Source organism: Pristiophorus japonicus, chromosome 19 (genome assembly GCF_044704955.1).
Source record: "Pristiophorus japonicus isolate sPriJap1 chromosome 19, sPriJap1.hap1, whole genome shotgun sequence".
Taxonomy (NCBI): Eukaryota; Metazoa; Chordata; class Chondrichthyes; family Pristiophoridae; genus Pristiophorus; species Pristiophorus japonicus.
Genome location: NC_091995.1, coordinates 52,062,993 through 52,086,825, shown reverse-complemented (window position 1 = coordinate 52,086,825; position 23,833 = coordinate 52,062,993). Strand labels below are relative to the sequence as shown.

General features: G+C 44.1%; 1 long non-coding RNA gene and 1 pseudogene across 1 annotated transcript; both read right to left on the bottom strand.

Annotated features, from left to right (window-relative positions):
* LOC139230222 (zinc-binding protein A33-like) overlaps positions 1-23,833 on the bottom strand; it is an 853,736-nt pseudogene that overhangs the window by 411,018 nt on the left and 418,885 nt on the right.
* On the bottom strand, positions 5,771-7,267 carry LOC139230458 (uncharacterized). The gene is made up of 2 exons (XR_011587928.1): positions 7,184-7,267; positions 5,771-5,942 (listed from the first exon to the last, which is right to left on the bottom strand). It is a non-coding gene; the product is annotated as an uncharacterized lncRNA (long non-coding RNA).

Below are 23,833 nucleotides of genomic sequence, written 5' to 3'. Positions count from 1 at the left end.
ATGTTCGCAGCTTTACTGAAGGCAGAGGTCCCCAAGGGAAAAATTGATGGAATCCCAACAGGAGCGATGTATTCTATGTGGAAGCAACACTGCGTCCCGGGAATAGAGAAGGGTGAAAGGAGGGAGGTAAGGGAGACTAAGTTGGATAGCGATAAGCCTGCGGATGCGGAGAAACCACCTCCCGCTAGCCTATATCCCAATGTCGAAGAGCTGTGGAAGGCTAATAACCCCCTCGACTAGGGGTGTGGCCGGGATCCGGGAGTACCCCCCGTTAGAACCACATCAACCCAAGCTCCCGGGGACCTAAGGCCACACATTCCAATTACGATACATTGGCGGGGCGAGAGGGAACATATAAAGAGATGTTGCTTTACTAGATCCAGGGGCAGAAGTTACTATTATCTATGGAAATCCTCGGAAACACACAGGGAAACGTATGATGATTAATGGGTTCGGAGGGGCGGAAATGCCCGCTGTCCGAACAACTATCAGAATGGTGTTGGGAAATGGGCCTCCGCGCTGGGTAACGGTCTTAATATCGGTAGTAAAGGAACATATTATTGGGATGGACCTTTTAAAGGGAACCACACACAACACATCGTTTGGCCGATTCTCATTTGGGATACGGGCAATCACTGTGATTGCAGGGGAAGCAAAGTGGGAACCAGTGGTAATACCATGGCCATCGTGTATAGTGACATTGAAACAGTACCGAATACCTGGGGGACTCAAAGAAATAGGGGAAACCATACAAGGGCTCTTGGACACGGATATCATTAGACATGCGGTGTCCCCCTACAAAAGCCCTGTTTGGCCTGTGCAGAAACCCGACAAAAGTTGGAGGATGACGGTGGACTACCGACAATTGAACAAATTTGCCCTTCCGCTGGCAACCGCTGTCCCAGATGTAGTAACTATAACAAAGCGGCTGTCTGAAGAAGGTGCAGAGTGGTACGCGGTAATCGACCTGGCCAATGCCTTTTTCTCCATTCCAATAGCGGAAGAATCCCAGGACCAGTTTGCATTCACTTGGGAAGGGAGGCAATACACGTTTAAATGCCTCCCTCAGGGTTACCTACATAGCCTTACCCTATGCCACGGATTGGTGGCTCGGGACCTGGATATGTGCACATTGACTCCGAATGTCTCACTGGCACACTACATCGATGATGTACTAATAAGGGGTCCCACCGAGGCAGTGGTGTCAGAAGCCCTAGCTACTTAAGTCCAACATATGCGAGACAGGGGCTGGGAGATAAATCCGAAGAAGGTGCAGGGCCCTAGCCAGATTGTCCAGTTTCTGGGGATCCAATGGTCTCGGGGAGAGCGCATCATACCCGAGCCTGTGAAGAATAAAATTCAAGAAATGGCACCCCACGAATAAATCTGAGACACAGCGGTTCGTGGGACTATTGGGTTACTGGAGGAGACACATACCTCACCTCACAATGTTATTAACACCACTGTATGCCGTAACACGAAAAAAGGCCCACTTCGAGTGGGGAAAGGAACAGCAGGTGGCTTTTGAGCAGCCAAAGAAGCCGTAGCTCAAGTTTTACCCCTAGCCCCGCGAGTGCCTGGACAGCCTTTTGAGCTACAGGTATCCGTTACCAATGATACTGCGGTATGGAGATTGTGGCAGATGCAACATGGCATTCGGATACCGTGAGGGTTCTGGTCTAGATAATTGACAGATGCTGTTACTCGTTACACTCCATTTGAGAAACAATTATTAGCATGTTATTGGGCCCTAACAGAAACCGAAGGACAGACAGGGGACGACAAAGTCAGCTTAAGACCAGACCGACCCATATTATCCTGGGTTCTCTCAGAAAATGAGACACACAAGGTCGGGCGAGCGCAGCAAAGCTCCATAGTGCGCTGGAAATGGTATATAGCAGACAGAGCAAGTAAAGGAAAAGAAGGAATCACCCGACTACATGGTCATGTGGCTGAATACCCACAAACAGCTGAGAGTCAACTTACGCAGTCAGCTGTCAGTTTAACCCAGGAGTCACCGATCTCATGGGGCGTGTCTTTTGAACAGTTAACACCTGAAGAGTGTAGCCATGCCTGGTTCACAGATGGCTCAGCGGTCTGGCGAAACGGTGTTCGGCGATGGCGTGCCGCTGCCTTCAATCCAAAAACCCAGACAATTGTGCATGATGAGGGCGTGGGAGGCTCCAGCCAGCTAGCAGAACTAGCAGCTGTAGTCCTTGCGTTGGAAGAGGAACAGCAACAAGTACACATATATACTGACTCATGGGCAGTAGACAATGGCATGGCGAGCTGAATACGAAACTGGCAAGAGCATAACTGCCAACTAACTGGGAAAGACTTGTGGGAAAAGCACCTATGGGAACAAATATGCTTCAAAGCCCAGAAGATGAAAATAACTGTATATCATGTGGACGCTCACATGAAAAACACTTCAAAGACCTCTGAATATAATAACACCGTTGATAATATAGCCCGGGTACGGGCTGTCAAAGAGGCGGAAGAGGATGAATATGGCATAGGCAAGTGGGCCCACCACATATCTGGACATTTGGGTATTCAGCGTACGATACAATGGGCACGAAATAAGGGGTTACATTTGACGACGGACGGTGTTAAATAGATCATAAACACCTGTGGAATTTGTCAAAAGGTGAAGCATTTTCCTCTGCAACGACAACCCGGTGCCCATATTAAGAGAGGGACTCAACCAGCACAAATATGGCAAGTTGATTATGTGGGACCTTTACCATTGCAACAACGGTTCCAATATTTGCTCACTGCTGTTGATACCTATTCTGGACTTTTGATAGCTTATCTAGTGACTAAAGCGAATCAACAAAGTACGATTAAAGGACTGGAGAATCTAATCACATACTACGGTGAGCCAGCAGAAGTACAGTCCGATAATGGGTCGCACGCCACAGGTCAAACAATGCAACAGTGGGCGGAAGACAATGGGATCTATTGGATGTTCCACACACCTTACTATCCGCAAGCTGCAGGGTTGATAGAACGCATGAATGGACTACTTAAGCAACAGATTAAAATATTAGCTCCCACTAACACATTGCAAGGGTGGTTAAAGGTCTTACCGCAAGCAGTGTGCAATCTGAATCACTGACCATTGCGGGGGACACACCCATAAGCCACATGTTAGGCAAAGTTAGTGTCCCTACTATTGAAAAAGAAAATCAGACTCAGGACACAGTTTGTGAAGGAGGAAAAGTGTGGGTGTAGTACCCCCAGAAACCCTTACAAGCAGGGGAAATCTTAGCGAAAGGAGAAGGAAACACTTATTGGGTGCTCCTGACTGGTCAAGATATTCCTCTCTGTGTTGACAAGGGTAAATTGACTAAGCGGGGCTGAATTAATATACTTATGTTTCCTCCCACAGGAATTCTACCCAAAATGGCGACTTACCAACTCGTGCTGGACAGTCTCTGTGTCTCGTTGTCTGTGACTGTGCTACTTCCATCCTCAAACACAGCATGGGATGGCCGTATAGGGTGGCGGTTAGCTAACACTGATCGTACGTAAGACAATTTTACCTGTCCTTCCGGGCAAGCCTGCACTATAGGACACTGAAGCGTCACTTGTGACGCATGCGGGTACTGGGGAGGCCCAGGACAGGTGCTATTAACAGTAAGCACGGGGGCCAGCATCACGTTATCAATCAAGTGGCAAAAAGATATGACAATGATATGCAATGTGCACCCCAATGTGTCGTTACTGCACAACGTCACGTGGTTAAAGAGTTGGGCCCGCAGCGTTACATCAAGCAATGACACTATGTCAGGCGAAATTAAGTTAAATGCGTCTCTATGGTATGGATGTACAAATGCCTCCGTAATCAGTGGTAGGGGGATTATGGGCCACTCTCGGTCAATGCGTGTAGTTAAGCATTCGAAGAGTCCCATGGATCATTTGCAACGACTACACTCTACATGTACACCTGTGCTTACATCCCCACCAATATTAAATCTTACACTACAAGTCCGGTATGCAGACAAACTGTCTGACACTTGTAATATAACAACAATTAAAGCAAATCTGAAAACGTTAGTGAGACAAAGGCGTGATATTTTAGCCACAATATTAGGAGGCGTAGGAACAGGAATAGGAACATTAAACTCTATGAATAACGAGAATTTACAAAACAAAATACAAAAGGTAGGGAGACTCACTCGAGATGCAATTCGATTGCGAAATGCATGGGACAGAGGTCTCACAGAACAGATGTTTTTTAGTTGGTTGTCGGACGTAGTGCGGTGGGAACACATAGATAAAACTACTCAAGAGATAGGGAGTGTCACCGGGCGACAACATGAATTAGGTCATCACACACAATGCATGTTTGAAGAAGTAACCCGGCAACTATTAAAGGCCGAGTTACAACGTATTGCCATGTCAGGGCATGCAGATAGTTGGAGCAAAATATTCCACTTCGGCAGTAGAAATCTAGGGGTAAAACCTGATATGCAACATACACATTGTGATGACCAGGGATGTAACTTTACTATAAGAATAGTCAATATCACAAAAAACAACATTTGGTGCCAGTTTATAGTACTTCCCCACCTGTATGACCAGAATCTGTGGGTACCCGAGTTCAAGGGTGGATGGATTGATAACATAAGAACATAAGAATTAGGAACAGGAGTAGGCCATCTAGCCCCTCGAGCCTGCTCTGCCATTCAATAAGATCATGGCTGATCTGGCCGTGGACTCAGCACCACTAACCCGCCCGCTCCCCGTAACCCTTAATTCCCTTATTGGATAAAATGCTAGCAGTCGAACTCACCAAGCTCAAGATTGTCAAATCTGGCCTTTCGATATGGTGTGTCCTTTGCACACACCTGTGTTTGAACCATGCTCCCTATAGCATACAGCAGGAACATGTATTTGGACACTTGTACCATACAATGATACAATTTTACATGAAATCGGACAGAATCATATTTGTATTACTAGTGTCTATCCCATTGATCTTGACGGCGCCCGTAAAGATCCTCCTCTAAATGCTTGCTTTAAAGATGTGTATAGCATATATGACATTCATTCGAAAAGGTCATATCGATTGGGACAATGGAAAAATATTGTGCGCCATCGCACCGTCCTAGGCATTACTAACCTTCCTCCCACTGTAGACCTAACTCGTTTAGCTCAACTTCTAAAAGATAATCAAAAGGTCACTGACGAATTGAGCAAACGAGGGTGTACTCTTCATACTCTGCAAGTTGCTATGAGATACAGCGAAGGCGCCTTGGTCAGAGTTGCGACAACGGTCACCGACCTTATGGTACACCATTGGTGGGACATCTTTCACGGATGGTCCCCAAAAACATCTGCCGCTTTGAAACTGTTAATACATCCCATCGTTGTTTTACTCGTCACGTTATTACTGCAATTACTGCTTGTATGTATTCTTTGGTGTAGATTGCGGGCGTTGCTTGGGCATACTCAACATGTAACTGATGCATTAAGCCTTAAACTTGATTATATTACTTAGAATGTCTAAGTATCAAGGGTGGATTGTATTATATGGGGTTAATCACATAGCGTTAATTATGATATTTAGTCATTCATAGCGTGTCTCTACTCCCATGCCCCGTAGAATGTTGTTGCTATTTCGAGAGAGAGAGAGGGAAGCGACCTTGGGACGCACACCAGCTTGTTATGAGACAGTCCGCGGCTTGAGGTCTCATGCTTTGTGGACAAGCACCTGGGGCCTTACAGATTAGGAGCTGGCCATAAGCCATATGCACCCATGTTTTGTCCAATAGTATGTTTATTTGATAGTATAAAGGTACAGCACTCTCCCATAGCTCTTTGAACTTCACCTTGGACCGTGATTCGCGAGCGGTGCCGGGACCCCCAATGCTCCAGATCAGCCGTCGCTTGTGGTGTTCCCGATGTGCGGAAGGCCATGAGCGTTGTTACATCTTATCATACTTCTCTTTTCTTTGTAAACTGTATTATTAATGTTTATTTTCTCTCAGTAAACGGTGTTTTATTCTTTACTTCATTTGTCTTGTCTCTTATTTAACATTCATCCTGATCCCGAACCTGGGTCTATTACTTTTGATCCAAAACACCGCCGAAGGCCGGCTGTCTAACCAAAACCCCCGGGCCAGACAAAGGTGTCCCGGTGTGTTGCTATGTCTGTAATCGCCTAGGCCGTTATGCCCGTCAATCCCACAACCTCTCAGGACGAACTGACCCAGACTCAGTTGAACAGCAGATAGAGAGAATGGAGGCAGCTATAGGGGCCATGCAAATCGGCCTGGGGTTATGACCGGTTGCCACGGTGCATCAGCAACCCAAGCTGACGGCCTCACTTCCACCTCCACTGTTACTCTTGTCGGCCTCTCAGGGGCAGGTAACTTCTCTCTAATACCGTGATGGTGGTAGTCTGCAATGTTGATCCTGGAGGCCATCATCAATTATTGTTAGTCAACTCCTTCGTCACCATCATTCATGATCCCGACCCTAAAAAGGGCATGCCTCAACTTTTATTGGGTTTTGACAATTCATTGCAGATAACTATCCAAGGATCCCTTCCCTTGGAGCTGAAGCAGGGTATTGTTTGCAAAGGCAAATTTACGATGAACTCCCCAGTTTGGATGATTCGAAAATTGGATCACTACCGGATGACTATTGACTATCACAAACTCAACTCATTCACCTCCACGTGTGCCCCGTTGGTTCGGGAGACCCCCACCCTACTCTTCCAGATTCCTAGTGGCAGTAATCAGTAAAGAAGCGGCATTCAGTAGAAAACATCAGAAATTGAAAATTGGGTTATGCGGAAAGCAGGAAATAGTTACGATGAAATAAAGGAGAAAAGGAAATACCATGTCTCTTTTCTGCCGTTCCACAGTTTTTTCTGTTTTCCGTATGAATGTTAATGTCTTTTTACAAAGTGTGTATGAATGTTTAAAAAGTTACAACATTCCTTTTGACTGAATGTCTCTCTTTAAAAAAATGTGTCTGATAAGTTTGTTTTAGCTTCCCCCAGTTCTCCGTGCACAAAGCTAAACGCCGTTTAACACTTTGTAATTTTGTCTTGGTTTGGAAGTTCTCAGAACGTGTGTAAATATTTAAGTTAAGCTGGTGGAAAAAGTGAGAAAAACAAAAGAAAATGTATGTTTAACAAGAGAGTAAGTTTTAGTCTAAGATTTACCCTTTGCATCGCAGTTGCTATAGCAATTTCCAAAGCAGTTTATCTTGATTTGTTTAAATATGTAAACTAATTTTTCTCCATGTTAGTCCATTTCAAAGGCATCTGAAGAAAGAACAAAGAGAAATATGATGTAATTTACTGGATTTTTGTAATCTAAAACTATTATCTTCCCCGAAGAGAATGTTTTATTTAAAGTTATTAATGATGGGGCAGCAAGTGATCCAGCAGTTTTAAGAATTTAAGAACTTAACAGCAGATATCGGCAGACATAACTTGTTCAAGAAGGACATTTTGATACATGTTTTCTATCTTAAATATTTTATTAGACAATAAAGTTACTGCAGCATTCATGAATGATATGGAATGGTAATTAATTGGATGTCCCACTTACAATGCAGATAGATACAGGAAAATTACATGCAGGAAAATTACATTAACAAATGGAATTGTCCTAGCTTTCTAGTGAAAGTCAGAAAAGTGTAATTATGGATAGTAAATTGATCGTTTTTTATTGGAGACATTTGTGTCCTTGCCTATGTACCTTCTAATAAAACATAATTGATAGCCTGACCATTACTGAAGACATCGGGACCATGCACTGGGAGATCTCCAGATGACTACAATCTTTTGATGATAACCTGAAAGCTCTAGAATAGCTAGTGGCACGTGGTGCATGATAGTGAGATTATAAGTGTGTAATTGTGATTTGTTATATATGAAGCAAGTACCATCCGGAAATGAATGGTGAATTTGCACTGAAGAAAGTTTAATTGTATTCGTTCATAGGATGTGGGCATCACTGTCAAGGCCAGCATTTATTGCCCATCCCTAATTGCCCTTGAGAAGGTGGTGGTGAGCAGCAGTTTTGAACCGCTGCAGTCCGTGTGGTGGCGGTGCTCCCACAGTGCTGTAAGGGAGGGAGTTCCAGGATATTGACTGAACGTCAATGAAGGAATGGCGACATACTTCCAAGTCAGGATTGTGCGTGACTTGCAGGGGAAATTGTAGGCAATTAAATGGCGCCAAACCATCCCCACCCCCGTTACCCTCTCCCACCTTGTCCATTCCCCTTGGTACGGTCCTCATCTCCGCTCACTTAAGTTCAAGTGACGCAAATCTGAATAGATTTGGCGTACATTTGGCTTAGGAATTCACCACCAGATCTGGCTGATAAAGCATTATCGGGTCCTGCTCTCGACTGCCAAAACTGCTCACTATTCCAGCACCATTCTGGAATGGAAAGATAACCCTTGCTTCAATGCTCTACTGCTAACCGTCTTCTTAAACCGTTAACCACTGTTTCCTCCACCCTCACCTCCAACAACAAATGCATGGAGATCATGGACTTCTTGTCTCTAAGACTGAGACCATCCAACCAGCTGACTCAACCACTTCCCTCCCTTCCTTTATCCGACAGGATCAAACCTCTTCTAAGGTTCCCCCTTGCTCTAGCCATGAATTCACATTTTTGTCTGTTTTTTCTCCGTTCTCCACTCATGACCTTGCTGCACTCATCTTGTCCATGAGAGACCTTTCCTGCTTTCGCGACCCTACTTCCACGAAACTGGTGATCACCCAATGTCCTTTTCTGGCTCCCATGTTAGCGGTTCTCTCTCCTCAGGTATTGTCCCCCTCACCTTCAAATCTGCTCTCATCACGCCTCTCCTCAAAAAACAACCCGTGACCCCGCTGTGTTTGCAAACTACCACCCCATCTCCAACCTCCCTTTCCTCTTCAATGTCGTTGAATGTGTTGTCACCTCAAAAGTCCATGTCCATCTTTCTTGGAACTCCATGATTGAATCCCTCCAATCATTTTACCACCCCAACCCCCGTCTTAGTAACTAAAAGGCACAACTTACATCTTTTGTGACTGTGACAAAAATTACGTATCCCTCCTCATCCTTCTTGACTTGTCTGCAGCCTTTGACATGGTTGACCACTCCATCGTCCTCCAACACTTCTCAACCGTCGTCCACCTGGGTGGTACTACACTCGCCTGGTTCCATTTTTATCTGAATAATCATAGCCAGTGAATTTCCTGCAAGGGTGTCTCTTCTCACTCCCTCATTGTTCATCCTGGAGTCCCCCAACGATCGATCCTTGGACCCCTCCTATTTATTATCTCAGTGCTGCCCCTTGGCGACATCTTCAGAAAGCCAATGCCCGGCTCTACCTCACCAACCCGTCGCCCAACCCCTGCACGTTCTCTCAATTGTCAGACTGGTTGTCCGAGATCCAGTACATGATGAGCAGTAATTACCTCCAGTTTAATATTGGGAAGACCGAAGCCATTGTTTTCAGTCCCTGATGAAAACTGCATTTCTGAGTCACTGACACCATTGCTCTACCTGGCAACGGTCTGAAGCTGAACCACACTGTACATTAGAAAACTAAATCGTGCCAGATAACATGCATACAGCTAATGTTATACCTATATTTAAATAGAATAAGTCCAGTGATCAATATACGAGATATCTTGACATCGTTGCGAAAACACATAATTGGAATGATGTGATAGTCTTATTGAATTATTTGAAGAAGTCACAGAATGGTGAACAAGGATATTGTTGCAGATATAATATATTTAGATTTTAAAATGGCCTTCGATAACGTACTGCATACTGGACTCAACATTAAGATCAGAGTTTGTGGAGTCAAGGGACAAGGAGCAGAATGGATATCAAACTTGCTACTGTCCAGAAAACAAAGAGTAAGGGTTCAGGGTAGCTGCTCACACTGGCAAAAGGCGGTAAGTGATGTTCCACAAGGATTGGTTGTGGGACCACTGTTGTTCACAATTTGCTGAAACGATTTCAGACTCGGGAATCAGAAGTATAATTAAAAACTTACAGACGTCACAAAATCGGGGGCTATCACTAATATTATGTATTTCTACCACGAACTACAAAAGGACATCAATAATCCTACAGAATGGATTTATAATTGGACAATGACATGCAATATAGATATGTGTGAGGTTTTACATTTTGGTAAGAGGAATAAGAAACCCAAATACTATTGGAAAAAAAGTCTAAATGGGGAAAAGTTGCAAAGGTACCGAGGGATACAGTTACACAAATCACTAAAAAGAGTGACAAGTTTGGGTAAGGCCATAAAAACATAAACAAAACATTAGGTTTTATTTGAAGAGGAATAAAATGCTAAAACAGAGAATATATGTTAAAATCCATCGATCCTTGGTTAGCCCACACTTAGAATACTGCACACAGTTGTGATCTCCATATTGTAAAAAGAGAATGTATGGAGGCACTGGAGAAGGCAGAATAAATAAGATTTACAAGAATGATGCCAGAACGGAGAAGTTATACTTATCAGGAAAGGCTGAACATTCTGTGATCATATATCGAGAAAAGAGAAGGCTGGGGGGAAATAGTTTGTCTCTATCCACTGTACAGAATCCTTTAACCATCCTAAATCGGTTTAGGCATTCATCCAATATTTCTCTCTTAAAGCGGTCATTTGCTAACTTGCTGTTAAAGTTCAAAACTTTTTGTTTCGCAGTACATATGATAAATCGCTAAACTGCAAAGAGACAACAGGTATAGAATTTTATCTGGTTAGGCAACAGAGGTTAGTTTGTGTGTGACGGCAGAGCAAGGCAGGGAATGGTAGCGCGGGTCAGGTCCAGAATGTCAGCCACTGAAGGTCAGGGAAAGCACCTGCGAACTGCAGTGTGGGTCATGTGGGACACGACTATGGCCTCCCGGCCTCTGATAAAGAAAAGCACCTACAGCCAGATCAGGTATATTGGCGGGATAAGGGCGAATCTGGAGGTGAGGACATGTCAGAATTTCTAGCATGTAAGATTTGGAGCAGAGGTCACACACAGATTACCCAAAGGGTCTTAGACGTTGTACGGCGATTTACTACGGTGCAGCAGTTATAAGCGAATTCAGATACAACACGCGATGAAGATATATAGAATAGACATACAACCCGTGACAGATGAGAATGATCTACGGCCCTGATTCGGAACGGACGGACGTTGAGGCTGAACGGTGGTCTCGGAGCAGATCCCGAGCTGGTGGAGGTGTTAGTCCGAAGCCAGCATGAGGTCTACCTTGAGGAAACTCTCTCCTCAGTCTGCCTGTTCCTCTCTCTCGGTTACCAGTTTTTATAACTTGTTTCGGTGGGATGGTGGAATACTTGCAACAATCATTTTTACCCGTTCCATGGTCCAATTACAGGGGAGTGAGTATCTCTGACAGCTCTCTCCTATCCTCATGAGGTTATGTTTCCTTATCTCTGCTCTAAATATTTTGTTGTTCTTCTGTAGGGAGTTTGTTAATCATACAGCTTCTTGCTACCTCCGTTATCAGTTTAATCATGTCTGCTGGAAGGCCGGTAATTCGTGTCCTGACCTCGTATCGACCTTGGCTCTCTGCTTCTGCTGAGCAGGCATCATTACTTCATTTATATAATCATTATTTATTTCGTAATTCGCAATTTCTTCAGTTTCGTGATTTCTTACAGGCAGTATATTATACTCTACTGCTGAATCCTGCCTGCTGAATGTATTTACATCGCAAACCCATCGTCAGTTGCAGGCCGTTTCTTATTCGCACTGACACAAAGTGATGGTGTAAATCTAAACTGAGAATGCAACTTTCATCTGCAATGATACACAGTCAGATTTACTGGAGGGTGTTGTCTCACCCTGATAACGTTAGATACTCAACCAAGTGTAAAACCAGAATAGTATGAAATCTGTTTTACAAGCTTCAGTGGCGATTACTTGCATCCTTTGAACCTTCCAAACCACAATCCGAACTCCAGCTCCTGAATTCAGACTGCACTCACTGCTCTGCAACATGCACAAGGTGTTTGCAAGGCTTTGGACTATAACGTGTTTTTTGCATTTTTCGGGGCGCAGGCAGCAGATAGGCGTGTGGCCCAAAACCAACAGGATGCCGGCAAATGTCACGTGTGTAGGTGCTCAAATGTTAGTCCCGAGGCCGGGTCAGGAAACAATTGAACCAGCGCGGTTATAAGTTGGCAGGTGCTGTGCAGCCGGGAAGAGCATTCCTTCTCCTCCTGGATCCACAATAATGTTTAAAAGGCACATTTGTGCCGAGGCCCTGAGCTCTGTAATTCGGTCTCTAAACCGAACCACCTCTCCACCTCCCACTCTCCCCTTTAAGACACTCCTTAAAACCTATCTGTTTAAACATGCTTTTGGCCGCCTGTGCTAATGTTTCGTTGTCTGGCTTGGTGTGAAATATTGTAGATAATCGCTCCTGTGTAGCGCCTTGGGACGTTTTACTACGTTTAAAGCGCTATAGACACGCACGTTGTTGTTGTTGTTGTTGCTGACGGTATCTGCGTAGACCGCAGCGGCGGATGAATGAACATTAGCAGAAAAAGCCCAGAGCCTGCTCCTCACATTGCTTCCAATTTAGTGCAGGGGTCTTGAAATAGACGTTAGGCCTGCATTTATATATGTACCGGGCCAAACACCTGTTTTAGGCCGGCGCACTGGGAACCTGCTGAGCAGCTGACTATGAAATTACAGCAGTGCCTCTAATTCTGGCGCTGATTGGACGCAGGACATGGCTCTCTGAAATTGACCTTCCTTGCACATGGAAAACGGACACGAGGACCAATTTCTAGCTCTTGTTGTTTTTTCAACTAATTTGGAGAATGTTTAACTGTTGGCAACAATATTAAACAGGCGATATCGGATCGGCTGCACATCATTCACTCTCCTGATTTTCCATACCATGGAAGTAAATCGACAGGAAACTCGGGCGAGGTGTATAAGTGGGTGTCTGATGTCACATTATTGCAAAAGGGTAAATTATCCCCCTTGTTTTTCTGTCCTATTGTTATGGGAGCAGGACTTATACTGCTCCAAAAGGCTTGAGTAAATGTAATATTGAGACCAGGATTACTCATCCATTTGAATCAAAGATACTTTTATTCGCAGACGAGTTCAAGTGGAAACAATTCTTGAAATAAACTTTAACATCCCAGTGAAGATGTTCTCAGAGCGACCTATAAACTTTCAGTTTCTTCAAGAAATAACAATTTATTGAATCAATCTTCACCTGAAATAAACGAAAAATACCACTGCAGCGAAATTCATTTGTTTTCAAGGGTCTACGGGTAAGGACATTTCTAAAGTGACATTTACATTGGACCATTGGTGTCGATGCGAGTCACTGATGCGAAGCTGGCATTGTCCCTCCGAGTCTGGTCTCAACTGTAATTTTAACCTGACCCGCCCATCAGGAAACTGACCGAATCGGGCGCAGCGCTGGATTTCACCATTCATATTTAGAAACACTCATCAATAAAGTCAGCTGAGAGTAATCTCGAGCAAGTTGTAAAGCCGGTTTTCCACCCGCTGCCGTGGACTACCCACCAACGAGGCAGCTTAAAATTGAACCATTTCTGCAAAAGCCTCCCTCCAAACCCAGTTCCTATGGACAAGGCACGGAGCGCAAATCCTGCACTGTGTCACTTCTGCTCCTCAAGATCCTCTGACGCGTTGAATAAGAGGGAAGGGATACTATGAAGAGATTTACACCACTGATAACGTTCTGTGTAGAGGAATATTTTGCGAACACAACCTTTGGGGAAGAGATTGGACTTTGGCAGTTAACGAAACTGGCCGATCGTGAATGGCAGGTGATACAGGCGCCAAATTTCTGTGAAAGGAAAATCTGGCACAATGTAAAAGGGGGCCAGATTCTTTATCGTCCCTTCTGAGAAGAGCAACATTCTGAACCTACAGTGTAACTGTTCGCGGTATATTTACACTTGCACGGTGTGAATGATGAGTGATGGAGCTGATAAACAGCCCAGTATCGATCCTGACTTCCTGTTGATTGAAAATCTAGCCTTTATTGTGCAATTTGCTCTGTTTTGTGAAGGTACAATTATGAACCAATGTGGGTTCTAGTCAGCTATGTAACAAACTTGTTCACATCAATGTTTCGTTAAATTACTAATTAGAGTGAAGGGACTTTTAACCGTGTTCATTAACTCCTCTCTGTATTTAGTCTGGGCCACTGCGTAAATAAAGGTGTTGGTGCAGGAACTGAGCCGCTGAAGCAGATAGCTTGTTTTGTCCATAATGGTAAAAGGGTCGGTGTAATCTGTCTGAAAAAACTCTGAATCTGTCATTTGTATACACATGTAATATATAAGAGTGAACATCCACAACAATACAAAATTACCAGATATGGCGAGCAGTAAGATGATCGACTTCCTTCGATTCCTCATCTCGGGATCATTGTGATTCTCACCATTGCTGCCTTGCATTCTCCTGCGGATAATATTAGCTGCTAAAATATGTCTGATGGTCAAAGCATTGAGGAGGAAAATCAAAACAAATGGAGCAAATGGGGTTAAAATGCTGTCTAACCAGAGAAAAGCCATCCAGGCGGGAGAGGTATAGAAGCTGTACTGAACAGTACAGAACCACCAGGTATTGCCAATTATTTCCAGGGGTTCATATATAAAATAAATTGGAACATTTTCTAAAAAGCTCAGTCCACAAACTGTCAGTATAACGATAGCTGCAATTCTTTCAGTACAATATTTAGTTCTCAAATTCCGGCAACAAATGGCTACAAAGCGATCAAAGGTGAAAGTCACTGTGAACCAGACTGAGCAATCAATGATACAATAAATCAGGGAGAGATGGAATGTGCAGAGGGAAGTATAGTTCAGGAATGAATATGGGAAATAAATATTGTTGATCGCATACAGTATTACGTCAAATATCATGACCAGGAGATCCGCGATTGCCATGGCGATCAGATAGCGAGTGATGCATTTGGACAGACCGCACTTTCCTCGGGAGAGAATCACAATCGTCAATAAATTAGCTGCAAGAGTGAAAAATAAGCGAAAGTGACTGATTGTAGGTGTAAGACTGGGATGAGCAGCGTGTGTAAAATCGCATTGATTTGCCTAATCCTGTTGCTCTCGCTCAATCCTTGCTTTTTTCCCCCACAGTGTTTAAATGGGAAAATCCTTGCAACACGATGACAGTAATGTCACACACTGTCTAATTTATTCCAGGAATTAGTTCAAGAAAATAAACAAACTGATGTTGGATGAAGTGTCTCCAGATTGCATCAGTTTATATCCACACAATTGCAAAGATCATCACCACCAATTCAGAGAACGAACTTTGGGGTATAATGTTAACTGTGGGGATAGTTTGAAATAGGCGAAAGTGGATCTGTGGTCCGTAATCCAACTCGACGATATTTCATTTCACTGACTTCACGAGTGTTTACTCTATCGCTTTGTCATGGACCAGTTTCCTTTATTACAAATAATCTGATTGATATTGCTCTGTAATCTAATGATGTGAGGAGTCACAGTGTAATAATCAGTCTGCTCAGATTGAAAAGCACATTGGGGTACATTTTACCTTTTCGCCATTATGTAAAATTGATATGAAATGAAGTTATCCACCCTTCATACACTGCTTCCCATTTTCATTCCATTGGAGTCAATGGAATTGGAATCTGGCGAGCACACAATGGGCAGTCAATTGCATATTGCCCATTTTGTTGTCATTGCCCAAAGTTGACATAACCCTCATTGAAACCACTTCCAGCATGCTACTCAATGTACGCTTTTCTTGCAAACTCGGACTGGGTAATCAATGTAGCCTTGCCAGCGTCACCCACATCCCAGCAACAAAATAAACAAATGGGTCTCTCGTTAGATGTTAATGGCCTACCTGACGCACATTTCACAACACTCAGAATTAAACCCGGGTTGGTCTCCTGGCTGGATGATATTGGAGGAGTGAGACTTTGGTGGTAAACACTTTCACTGGCACTCTGAACACAGTGCCTCATGGGCACCCAATGTTGGGGGATTACTGTTGTACCGGGACTGTTCCATACACGGATAGTGCCACAGGTCATGAACGAGCATCTCCTCATTTTATGGATGAGGCTTTGGATTAATGTTAACTTAATTTGCCGAGTGGGAAACTGAACCAACCACTTTTTCACCTCACCCTGTTGTGCTCCCATAAACTTTACTGGGGGTGAATTTTCACTTTTGCTGCCCGGCAGAAACCGCTTGTGGCAATCAGCTGTGTGTTTTACACGGCACTGGACTTTCATTTTCAATGAATTCAACATAAGCAAAGGTCGAGAGAATTGTAAAATCTGCGGCCAATAATCTACTTACTGATTTCCGTTCATAGCTAAAAGCAGAAATCCACCCAATGGAAACTGAAATCAGACAGGGTGTAATATTAACTTTGAGCAATGGTGTAACCCCGGGGATATCCAATTCACCTCCCATTATACACCTCGTCCGATTCCCTATTCCATTGACTTTAATGGAACAATAACTATAATTACTGACTGCGTGAGCACATCGGAACAGAAATAGATATTGGAGCAGATTTGGACTTCGTGCGATGATGTAAAACGGGTGATAGCGAATCGGCAGCGTGATTTGCATCTCCCCGATTATTTATTTAACTGAAGTTAATGGAAATAAAATCCAGGAGAGATGTAAAACAGATGGCTCATTCCCTATCACCCACTTTACACCATAGCACAAAGTCAAGATCGACCCCAATGTTGCTGGACAACAAGAGCATTAATACAATTAATCATCACTAAGGGGAATAATAATTGACCAGAATCACTTACCAGGAACACCAATCGCTGCAAGAATCGGGTAGAAAATTGCTTCTATCTGCACAATTATTGGCCATCCCATTTTCAAGAAGCGGTGATCTTGCCTGCTCCTCTAATTAAGAAGTAGATGAAATGGCTTCATACCAATTACTGTTTTATACCTGACTGAGAGCCCACGGGGTAATCAGGTTACCCAATTATTCACATTCGTCACAGTCATTGAAAAAACAGATTAGGAAGCTGTTCTAAACACCAGAGAGGGCGGGACTGTTTCATATTCACAGGTTACAGCAGCATAGCAAGAATTTTAAAGTCTAGAATTTGACATTGATTTATTTAGAAAGCAAAATATTTTAGTGAGTGTGTTTCTGAAGTATTGGTGTGGATCTTTCCTGGATAGGTCTCACAAGCAAACTATGTCTCACATTTTCAATGATGTACTGAATAGTTTGATAAAATAAATGTGCCTATTGATGCTAGATTATCCCTACCTTCGTTTTATCGAAGTACTTGTCTTTTCTTCTTCTAAAAGGAGGGTAGGAAAAAGAGTGGGAGAGCGATAGTGATAGGGGATTCAATTGTGAGGGTAATAGATAGGCATTTCTGCGGCTGCAACCGAGACTCCAGGATGGTATGTTGCCTCCCTGGTGCAAGGGTCAAGGATGTCTCGGAGCGGGTGCAGGACATTCTAAAAAGGGAGGGAGAACAGACAGTTGTCGTGGTGCACATTGGTACCAAGGACATAGGTAAAAAAAAGGGATGAGGTCCGACAAAACTAATTTAAGGAGCTAGGAGCTAAATTAAAAAGTAGGGCCTCAAACGTAGTAATTGCTACCAGTGCCACGTGCTAGTCAGGGTAGGAATTGCAGGATAGCGCAGATGAATATGTGGCTTGAGCAGTGGTGCAGCAGGGAGGGATTCAAATTCCTGGATCATTGGAACCGGTTCTGGGGGAGGTGGGACCAGTAGAAACTGGACGGTCTGCACCTGGGCAGGACCGGAACCAATGTCCGAGAGGGAGTGTTTGCTAGTGCTGTTGGGGAGGAGTTAAACTAATATGGCAGGGGGATGGGAACCAATGCAGGGAGACAGAGGGAAACAAAAAGGAGACAAAAGCAAAAGACAGAAAGGAGATGAGGAAAAGTGGAGTGCAGAGAAACCCAAGGCAAAGAACAAAAAGGGCCACTGTACAGCAAAATTCTAAAAGGACAAAGGGTGTTAAAAAAACAAGGCTGAAGGCTTTGTGTCTTAATGCAAGGAGTATCCGTAATAAGGTGGATGAATTAACAGTGCAAATAGGTGATAACAAATATGATGTGATCAGGATTACGGAGACGTGGCTCCAGGATGATCAGGGCTGGGAACTCAACATCCAGGGATATTCAACATTCAGGAAGGATAGAATAACAGGAAAAGGAGGTGGGGTAGCATTGCTGGTTAAAGAGGAGATTAACGCAACAGTTAGGAAGGACATTAGCTTGGATGATGTGGAATCTATATGGGTAGTGCTGCAGAACACCAAAGGGCAACAAACGTTAGTGGGAGTTGTGTACAGACCTCCAAACAGTAGTAGTGATGTTGGGGAGGGCATCAAACAGGAAATTAGGGGTGCATGCAATAAAGGTGCAACAGTTATAATGGGTGATTTTAATATTCACATAGATTGGGCTAGCCAAACTGGAAGCAATACGGTGGAGGAGGATTTCCTGGAGTGCATAACGGATGGTTTTCTAGACCAATATGTCGAGGAACCAACTAGGGGGGAGGCCATCTTAGACTGGGCGTTGTGTAATGAGAGAGGATTAATTAGCAATCTCGTTGTGCGAGGCCCCTTGGGGAAGAGTGACCATAATATGGTTGAATTCTGCATTAGGATGGAGAATGAAACAGTTAATTCAGACACCATGGTCCAGAACTTAAAGAAGGGTAATTTTGAAGGTATGAGGCGTGAATTGGCTTGGATAGATTGGCGAATGATACTTAAGGGGTTGACTGTGGATGGGCAATGGCAGACATTTAGGGACCGCATGGATGAAATACAACAATTGTACATTCCTGTCTGGCGTAAAAATAAAAAAGGGAAGGTGGCTCAACCGTGGCTATCAAGGGAAATCAGGGATAGTATTAAAGCCAAGGAAGTGGCATACAAATTGGCCAGAAATAGCAGCGAACTCGGGGACTGGGAGAAATTTAGAACTCAGCAGAGGAGGACAAAGGGTTTGATTAGGGCAGGGAAAATGGAGTACGAGAAGAAGCTTGCAGGGAACATTAAGGCGGATTGCGAAGGTTTCTATAGATACGTAAAGAGAAAAAGGTTAGTAAAGACAAATGTAGGTCCCCTGCAGTCAGAATCAGGGGAAGTCATAACGAGGAACAAAGAAATGGCAGACCAATTGAACAAGTACTTTGGTTCGGTATTCACTAAGGAGGACACAAACAACCTTCCGGATATAAAAGGGGTCAGAGGGTCTAGTAAGGAGGAGGAACTGAGGGAAATCGTTATTAGTCGGGAAATTGTGTTGGGGAAATTAATGGAATTGTAGGCCGATAAATCCCTAGGGCCTGATGGACTGCATCCCAGAGTACTTAAGGAGGTGGCCTTGGAAATAGCGGATGCATTGACAGTCATTTTCCAACATTCCATTGACTCTGGATCAGTTGCTATCGAGTGGAGGATAGCCAATGTAACCCCACTTTTTAAAAAAGGAGGGTGAAAAAAAACAGGGAATTATAGACCAGTCAGCCTGACCTCAATAGTGGGTAAAATGATGGAATCAATTATTAAGGATGTCATAGCAGCGCATTTGGAAAGAGGTGATATGATAGGTCCAAGTCAGCATGGATTTGTGAAAGGGAAATCATGCTTGACAAATCTTCTGGAATTTTTTGAGGATGTTTCCAGTAGAGTGGACAAGGGAGAACCAGTTGATGTGGTATATTTGGACTTTCAGAAGGCTTTCGACAAGGTCCCACACAAGAGATTAATGTGCAAAGTTAAAGCACATGGGAGGGGGTAGTGTGCTGACGTGGATTGAGAACTGGTTGTCAGACAGGAAGCAAAGAGTAGGAGTAAATGGGTATTTTCAGAATGGCAGGCAGTGACTAGTGGGATACCGCAAGGTTCTGTGCTGGGGCCTCAGCTGTTTACACCGTACATTAATGATTTAGACGAGGGGATTAAATGTAGTATCTCCAAATTTGCGGATGACACTAAGTTGGGTGGCAGTGTGAGCTGCGAGGAGGATGCTAGGAGGCTGCAGAGTGACTTGGATAGGTTAGGTGAGTGGGCAAATGCATGGCACTGAAGTATAATGTGGATAAATGTGAGGTTATCCACTTTGATGGTAAAAAGAGAGAGACACAATATTATCTGACTGGTGACAGATTAGGAAAAGGAGTGGTGCAACGAGACCTGGGTGTCATGGTACATCAGTCATTGAAAGTTGGCATGCAGGTACAGCAGGCGGTTAAGAAAGCAAATGGCATGTTGGCCTTCATAGCGAGGGGATTTGAGTACAGAGGCAGGGAGGTGTTGCTACAGTTGTACAGGGCCTTGGTGAAGCCACACCTGGAGTATTGTGTACAGTTTTGGTCTCCTAACTTGAGGAAGGACATTCTTGCTATTGAGGGAGTGCAGCGAAGGTTCACCAGACTGATTTCCGGGATGGTGGGACTGACCTATCAAGAAAGATTGGATCAACTGGGCTTGTATTCACTGGAGTTCAGACGAATGAGAGGGGACCTCATAGAAACGTTTAAAATTCTGACGGGTTTAGACAGGTTAGATGCAGGAAGAATGTTCCCAATGTTGGGGAAGTTCAGAACCAGGGGTCACAGTCTAAGGATAAGGGGCAAGCCATTTAGGACCGAGATGAGGAGAAACTTCTTCACCCAGAGAGTGGTGAACCTGTGGAATTCTCTACCACAGAAAGTTGTTGAGGCCAATTCACTAAATATATTCAAAAGGGAGTTAAATGAAGTCCTTACTACTAGGGGGATTAAAGGGTATGGCGAGAAAGCAGGAAGGGGGTACTAAAGTTGCATGTTCAGCCATGAACTCATTGAATGGTGGTGCACGCTAGAAGGGCCGAATGGCCTACTCCTGCACCTATTTTTCTATGTTTCTATGTTTCTATGTTTCAAATTTGCTCCACAGTGTTTAAGCACCATGGGGTACCATGGACATAATTTTACCAACAGTTCTCCGTCAGAGTTAAGGAGTAGAGTTGTCTGTTGGGAATGGCAAGTGTAAAATCTTGCATGAAACATAGAAACATAGAAAATAGGTGCAGGAGTAGGCCATTCGGCCCTTCTAGCCTGCACCGCCATTCAATGAGTTCATGGCTGAACATTCAACTTCAGTACCCCATTCCTGCTTTCTCGCCATACCCCTTGATCCCCCTAGCAGTAAGGACCTCATCTAACTCCTTTTTGAATATATTTAGTGAATTGGCCTCAACAACTTTCTGTGGTAGAGAATTCCACAGGTTCACCACTCTCTGGGTGAAGAAGTTCCTCCGCATCTCGGTCCTAAATGGCTTACCCCTTATCCTTAGACTGTGAACCCTGGTTCTGGACTTCCCCAACATTGGGAACATTCTTCCTGCATCTAACCTGTCTAACCCCGTCAGAATTTTATATGTTTCTTTGAGGTCCCCTCTCATTCTTCTGAACTCCAGTGAATACAAGCCCAGTTGATCCAGTCTTTCTTGATAGGTCAGTCCCGCCATCCCGGGAATCAGTCTGGTGAACCTTCGCTGCACTCCCTCAATAGCAAGAATGTCCTTCCTCAGGTTAGGAGACCAAAACTGTACACAATACTCCAGGTGTGGCCTCACCAATGCCCTGTACAACTGTAGCAACACCTCCCTGCCCCTGTACTCAAATCCCCTTGCTATGAAGGCCAACATGCCATTTGCTTTCTTAACCGCCTGCTGCACCTGCATGCCAACCTTCAATGACTGATGTACCATGACACCCAGGTCTCTTTGCACCTCCCCTTTTCCTAATCTGTCACCATTCAGATAATAGTCTGTCTCTCTGTTTTTACCACCAAAGTGGATAACCTCACATTTATCCACATTATACTTCATCTGCCATGCATTTGCCCACTCACCTAACCTATCCAAGTCGCTCTGCAGCCTCACAGCATCCTCCTCGCAGCTCACACTGCCACCCAACTTAGTGTCATCCGCAAATTTGGAGATACTACATTTAATCCCCTCATCTCAATCATTAATGTACAGTGTAAACAGCTGGGGCCCCAGCACAGAACCTTGCGGTACCCCACTAGTCACTGCCTGCCATTCTGAAAAGTACCCATTTACTCCTACTCTTTGCTTCCTGTCTGACAACCAGTTCTCAATCCATGTCAGTACACTACCCCCAATCCCATGTGCTCTAACTTTGCACATCAATCTCTTGTGTGGGACCTTGTCGAACGCCTTCTGAAAGTCCAAATATACCACATCAACTGGTTCTCCCTTATCCACTCTACAGGAAACATCCTCAAAAAATTCCAGAAGATTTGTCAAGCATGATTTCCCTTTCACAAATCCATGCTGACTTGGACCTATCATGTCACCTCTTTCCAAATGCACTGCTATGACATCCTTAATAATTGATTCCATCATTTTACCCACTACCGATGTCAGGCTGACCGGTCTATAATTCCCTGTTTTCTCTCTCCCTCCTTTTTTAAAAAGTGGGGTTACATTGGCTACCCTCCACTCCATAGGAACTGATCCAGAGTCAATGGAATGTTGGAAAATGACTGTCAACGCATCCACTATTTCCAAGGCCACCTCCTTAAGTACTCTGGGATGCAGTCCATCAGGCCCTGGGGATTTATCGGCCTTCAATCCCATCAATTTCCCCAACACAATTTCCCGGCTAATAAGGATTTCCCTCAGTTCCTCCTCCTTACTAGACCCCCCGACCCCTTTTATAACCGGAAGGTTGTTCGTGTCCTCCTTCGTGAATACCGAACCAAAGTACTTGTTCAATTGGTCCGCCATTTCTTTGTTCCCCGTTATGACTTCCCCTGATTCTGACTGCAGGGGACCTACGTTTGTCTTTACTAACCTTTTTCTCTTTACATATCTATAGAAACTTTTGCAATCCGTCTTAATGTTCCCTGCAAGCTTCTTCTCATACTCCATTTTCCCTGCCCTAATCAAACCCTTTGTCCTCCTCTGCTGAGTTCTAAATTTCTCCCAGTCCCCAGGTTCGCTGCTATTTCTGGCCAATTTGTATGCCACTTCCTTGGCTTTAATACTATCCCTGATTTCCCTTGATAGCCACGGTTGAGCCACCTTCCCTTTTTTATTTCTATGCCAGACAGGAATGTACAATTGTTGTAGTTCATCCATGCGGTCTCTAAATGTCTGCCATTGCCCATCCACAGTCAACCCCTTAAGTATCATTCGCCAATCCATCTCAGCCAATTCACGCCTCATACCTTCAAAGTTAGCCTTCTTTAAGTTCTGGACCATGGTCTCTGAATTAACTGTTTCATTCTCCATCCTAATGCAGAATTCCACCATATTATGGTCACTCTTCCCCAAGGGGCCTCGCACAACGAGATTGCTAATTAATCCTTTCTCATTACATAACACCCAGTCTAAGATGGCCTCCCCCCTAGTTGGTTCCTCGACATATTGGTCTAAAAAACCATCCCTTATGCACTCCAGAAAATCCTCCTCCACCGTATTGCTTCCAGTTTGGTTAGCCCAATCTATGTGCATATTAAAGTCACCCATTATAACTGCTGCACCTTTATTGCACGCACCCCTAATTTCCTGTTTGATGCCCTCCCCAACATCACTACTACTGTTTGGAGGTCTGTACACAACTCCCACTAACGTTTTTTGCCCTTTGCTGTTCTGCAGCTCTACCCATATAGATTCCACATCATCCAAGCTAATGTCCTTCCTAACTATTGCCTTAATCTCCTCCTTAACCAGCAATGCTACCCCACCTCCTTTTCCTTTTATTCTATC